The sequence below is a fragment of the Nicotiana tomentosiformis genome, chromosome 3 (genome assembly GCF_000390325.3).
Source record: "Nicotiana tomentosiformis chromosome 3, ASM39032v3, whole genome shotgun sequence".
NCBI lineage: Eukaryota > Viridiplantae > Streptophyta > Magnoliopsida > Solanales > Solanaceae > Nicotiana > Nicotiana tomentosiformis.
The window spans coordinates 39,605,759-39,612,152 of record NC_090814.1 but is presented as its reverse complement, the minus strand read 5'-3'; the positions used below and the strand labels follow the sequence as shown (position 1 = coordinate 39,612,152).

At 36.8% G+C, this 6,394-nt stretch overlaps 1 non-coding gene across 1 annotated transcript; it reads left to right on the top strand.

Moving 5' to 3' along the window:
• The first annotated feature begins 3,862 nt into the window (after nt 1-3,862).
• On the top strand, nt 3,863-3,934 carry TRNAP-CGG (transfer RNA proline (anticodon CGG)). The gene has a single exon. It is a non-coding gene; the product is annotated as a tRNA-Pro (tRNA).
• Nucleotides 3,935-6,394: the final 2,460 nt, after the last annotated feature.

Below are 6,394 nucleotides of genomic sequence, written 5' to 3'. Positions count from 1 at the left end.
TTCCCATACACAACCTTGGATCTTATGTGGTTATTTTAATCAAATAACTTATGCCGTTGATACATTCGGTGGTAACCCTATTAATAACAATTGTGCTACTGCACTGCTAACTTGCCTCCAAAATATCAAGACGGTTGATCTTGGCTTTATAAGATCCAGATTCACTTGGTCAAACCTAAGGAGTATTAAAAGCAACCTAATTCTAGAAAGATTAGATCGATTCTATGCAAACCCCTTATGGCTTAGCTTACACCCCCAAATCTACAATCACCCACCTCTCGAACACATTCAGGCCACTGCCCACTATTGTTATCACTTTCAAAAATAGCCAGACCTAATAATTTATTTCGACTGAAAACCATGTGGTTTAGCCACCCAGAGTTTAACAATATTGTGAACCACTACTGGCACCATTCCTCTATATACCATAACGCTCTAAAAATATTTACAAATCACATCCAAGAATGAAACAAGTCAATCTTGGCAATATATTTCACATAAAAAAGTCCTACTAGCAGGTCTAAAAAAATGGACAATGCCAGTAAATCGTTCTTCCACCAAAACCTAAAAAATGACTTACGCTCCCAATATAATTTAGTCGTGAAAAATGAAGAAGATTTTTAGAAACTGAAATCTCATGTGCAATGGCTAAATGAGGGCGACGCTAACACTAAGTTCTTCCACACTTATACTATCCAACGGAGAAGACGTAATATGATTCTGTAGGTAACTGGACCTACGACCACAAAGAAATCAATTCCATAATCTTAAAATACTACCATGCACTTTACTCAACTGATCTTACTTATAGGAAAAATATAGATCACGAACGTTATGAGTATGCTCTCTCAGAAAAAGACAGAATTCAGCTATCTAGTCCAATTTCAGAAGTAGAAATACATCGGTCCATTAATTCCTTCAAACCTCTTAAAGCCCCTGAGCCGGATGGTTTGCATCCAATAATTTTTCAAAAATACTGGAATGCCACTAGGTCCGCTCTAATTCAAATTTGAAAAGATGCTTTTGAATCCTTAGTTATCCCAAAGTGAGATAAAAACTGCATTTATCACGCTCATTCCAAAAGTAAAAAATCCTGAGCACATAGCTCAATATAGACCAGTCAGCCTCTGCAACACTGTTTATAAAATCATAACAAAGATTATTGTTAATAGGATTCGGCTACTCCTCAAACAGCTAATTAGTCCTAACCAGTGTTGTTTTCTTTCGGGAAGAAGGGCTGTTAATAATGCAATCATAGTGAAAGAAGTAATCCACTCTTTCAAATGCATGTCCGGTCGCATGGGCAATATGATCCTCAAATTAGACATAGAAAAAGCTTTAGACATACTTGATTTGTTCTTTATCCATAAATCACTCCACAACTTAGGCTTCCCCAATAACCTTATTAACCTAATCATGAATTGTATCTCTTCTTCCTCCATTTTTATCATGATAAATGGCAAGCCCACAAAATTCTTTGAACCATCGAGAGGCATACGCCAAGGAGATCCCCTCTCTTCCTATATCTTCATCATATGTATGCAGTCCTTATCCCATTTAATTGACCAAGCAACAATTAATGGAGACTGGACACAAATAAATATTAGCAGATTTGAACCACCCGCCTCACACCTGTTTTTTGCGGACGATCTTATCTTATTCTCACGCGCTGACCTACAAAACGCCAGCACTATTATAAATATATTAAAATCCTTACACCTCCAGTCAGGGCAATAATTTAACTTCTCAAAATCCAAATACTTCTTCTCTAGAAATGTACCAAAAGACACACAAGATTGTTTAACAAGTGCTCTAAACATCTGCCCGTCCACTAATTTTGGTAAATACCTTGGCTTTCACCTCCCAAACCACTTTCCCAAAGGCAAGGATTACCAATTCATCATCGATAAAATGAACAACAAGTTATCAGGTTGGAAAGCAAAAACTCTCAACATGGCAGGAAGAACTACTCCTATACACTCAATTCTGGCCACCATACCTAACTACTCCTTGCAAAACAACCTTCTCCCAACCTCCACTAGAAATCACATAGACCATATCCAACAAAAGTTTATTTGGGGATCAACTCCGAAAAAAGAAAAAGTCCACCTTGTTAACTGGGAGATAGTCGTCACACCAAAATCACTTGAGGGACTGGGGCTATATAAAACTAATGATAAAAATCATGCAATGCTAGCAGGGTTACTATGGCGTTTTCACAGGAGTGCAAATTCCATGTGGGTAAGAATTCTCCAAGCAAAATATATACATCATAGACGACCAGGGACATACCAGGCCAAGCCATCTGACTCATACGTATGGAAAAGTATGACCAAAGCCCATGGCCTCTTCCAAGTAGGCTTCTCTTGGGACTTAGGAGATGGAACCAACATCAACCTCTAGAATGATAACTGGATCCCAAATCACAACAACCTCCACAACTCGATTCAGGGTCCCCTACAAGACATGAAGGAACAACTAACAGTATTCTCAATCATATCTAACCATTCATGGTTTCTCGACAAATTATCCTTGTCTTTACATTTTGATACCATAGAACTAATTAATTGCATTTACATTCCATTTTCAACCAACAAACTAGACCAATCACTCTGGAACCAAACATCCCTTGGCAATTTCACCACCAAGTCAGCTTATTTACTTCTGCTCCAGATCACAAACCAACTACCATCGCACAACCCAACAAATAACTCTTGGATTTGGCATTCCAAGTGTTTAAATAAGTTAAAAATTTTCTTGTGGCTACTTGTACCCCACAAACTCCCTACTAAGAATTTTCTGTACAAAAAAAAAATGCTTCAATCAAACCTTTGTCAATTCTGTCCAGACCTAGTGGAGGACACAAACCACATCTTCTTTACATGCAAAAATCCCTACCACTTATGGCCTTTGTTCCATTTATGTATACCTCAAGCACACAACCTTGACACTTGGCTGAAGGATAGGTGCAAAAATGACACCACCATCCACACACCATAAGCTTCCTTTTAAACCCCCTACCCCACCGTACTGCCATTCATCCTCTGGAACATATGGATTAACGAGAACTCTAACCTGTTCAAACCACTACATGCCAAAAAAAATTGTCTTACAAGTAGCGGAATTCATATCACTCACTCCGACTACAACAACCTCAAACCCCAGACAACAAGTACCAATAAAGTGGTTAGCACCACCTACAAGTCTTTACAAGCTAAACATTGATAGTGCTTTCGATTCAAATAGCCAAACCAATGGTACTGGGGGACTCATCAGAGACCACAATGGTTCATGGGCTGTGGGTTTTGCATAGAAGGTGACTGTAATATCCGCCCTACATGCTGAGGTGCTTGCACTATTAGCAGGATTGGAACGATCATTCACAAAAAATCTATTTCCAATTATAGTGGAAACAGATTCCCAAGTATTATGTAATTTATTTAATGTTAAACAACACTGGTACTCACATCTTCTTAATGATTGTAGTTTTTTTCTTGATGTTGTTGGATTAGATGGACTTTGGATTTGATTAAAGAGCTTGATCTTGGATTGTTGTGCATCACAAACACTTTGATGATCATCAAGAAACGAGCTTAATCTTGGATTGTTGGATTTGATACAAGGGGAAATGTTGTAAATAGTCGAGTAATAAATGCCATGTTGACCACCTATAAATTAATTTGTTTTGACATATCTTTACCGCAATGAGCAATCCAGCACATCTCCCTTATCCCAACAACAAATGAACAACTGGAAGAGCTCTCCGTTTTGCTGAGCTACACAAGGACAAGCAATGAGAGTGAAAATTTGTCGTTAATTTGTCACCAACAAATAATAACGCCAATCATATTTGTTAAAAACTGGGCATTTGGTCTAGTGGTATGATTCTCGCTTCGGGTGCGAGTGGTCCCGAGTTCGATTCTCGGAATGCCCCTTCATCCATCTTTTAGTAGAATCATGCATTAAAATTATTTTTCTATTACTTAAGTAGTATAACCTTAATTTTTCATTACTATGCTATTTCAACGCAATCATGGTCTTTATTGTTTTTATTACTCCGCTAGTAACCGTTATTTCTGATTAATTTTATATTTTAGTATATGTTTAAAGAATCGAACTTAGCTGCAACACAGATTAATAGTTTTCTCTAGTATCGAAATTGGAGGGATTTAAAGATAGCCTAGTAGGGTTATTACTAACTACAGAATCATTTCAAGGAATTGGAAGGTCTATGATAGAGTCAATGATAACTGTTTCAGAATAGCAAAACATTACCAATTTATACTGCTCCAAAGTCAGAATTGGAAGTATGGGTGTTTAACGGGCGGGCTGGGACGGGCTGGACACAAAAAAAATCAGTCCGTCCGTTTAACGTTGCGGGATGTTAGCGAGCTGTACTTTTTTGGGTTTTTTTTTGTCCGTCCGGGTTCAGGCTTAGCGGGTTGTTAGCGGGCCATGAAATTTTTTTTTTTTAAAGTAAATTTTATTTTTCTTATTCAATGTTATTGATATTTAAGTGTTTGCAAACTTTTAAGGTTTAGAATTAAACTTTGAAGTTTAAAATTTAAAATTTGAAATTTCAATTTTATAATTTTAAAATTGAAATTTGAAAGTAAGTGGCTACAAAAAATTATTTAATAAGACCAATAGGCAATATGTAAGGATAAAGCTCCGAAGACTTTCATTTGATATTTTTATTGAATAATATATAATACTTCAAATTAAGTTGCAAGTTCTTTTTTGATTTTGTTATTTTTGAACTTGCAAATTAAAAGTTTACAACAATTATAAAAAAAAAGAAATAGTACATCACATGCTTTGCATCATTTTTGTAAGTTCATCCATGTCAACATGAGGTTCTTGGTTTCCGGCATTGGTTGAATCGGAACCATTATATCTCCAATTTCTTGGTCTTCCGCTTCATCTACCTCGTCACGTCCTTGATTTCGTCGTTCTGATCTTATCCAATCTCTGAAGCACACTAGAATTTTTAAAACGTAGCTACCCAATGAATGACGGGTATCTCCTAGTTGCTGCCTTGCATGGCTAAATGCGCTCTCTGATGCGACTGTTGAAATCAGCACATTTAGCACGTCTCGATCCATGGCCGAAAGAACAGGAAATTGATTTGAGTTGCTCCTCTACCAACCCAGTGGTAGAAATTCCTTTGTGCGGGGCTCTGCTGACTTTTGCAAGTAGAATTGAAGTTCATCAATATTCCTGCTACTGGTTTGTTGATGCTCCCCTATTGTAGACCAAATCAAATAATCTTCCACACCATCATTATCATCCAAAGCACTGGTCCTAAATGTTGAAACTGAACTTGAAGGAATATTTGCATCTACAACAGAAGAAGCATCAACAATGTTAGCATAATAATTATATAATATTTCTAAATGTTTGTGTAGATCAGAAATATAAGTGTCAATATCAGGAGTTTCAGTTGGTCCAATATCCATATAAGAATATAAAGCAGTGATTAATTGGCGACAAGTGGCCATTTTGATAGAAGAGTTTAAAATAGCACCAATTAGGTAAATAAGGGGAATTGAGTAAAAATATTTTTTAAACTTATCTAGCATAGATTCAACAACAGGAGTATATCCTTCTTTCTTCTTCAAATTATGTAGTAAAAGAGAAATTTCAGCAATATGAACTAAACTATTTGCAATAGTAGGATAATAAGCTCCAGAAAACTCAAGTGTAGCCACATAAAATTTTTGTAAAAAATTTACAACATCTTCAATGACATCCCAAGTCGTAGATGTTAACAAACGGCTAGGCTCGGTACAATGAGAATTAGCAACTTCAGTTATAGGCATTCTATATTTATAATAACATTTTAAGAACAAATAAGTATAATTTCACCTAGTAACTATTTCTTCAGGCATGAGTCTTGGTTTTAGTCCATAGTGTATACATTTTTCTTTAAATACATTTAATCTAGCACTTCTATTATTTCCTTGAATTACACCAACAACTCTTCTAACTAAAGTGATATCATCTCTAAATAATTCAAGGCCACTCTTCACAAAAAGGGCCGTTGGCCAATGGTCATATTTGAATTTGACCGTTGGCAACGGTCAAAAAAAAAAGTTAAAAATCGGGCTGCAGCCCGTTAACAACTCGTTAATGGGTTAACGAGCTTAGCGGGTTTCGGTGCACCAGTATCAAAAAACTATTCGTTTGAAACCCACTCCTTACCCAACAAGTCCCAGCCCGCCCCCACGCTACAGTACCGTGCTGATCCGGATTGAATCGGGTTGTAAACGGGTCTGCCCGACCCGATTAACAGGTATAATTGGAAGTGCAACGGGAGCGCACCTGATTAAAGAGACATTTTAATACTTTTGCGAGTTAGAAAAATAGAAAAGCATTGTATAGGTGGGGTTAG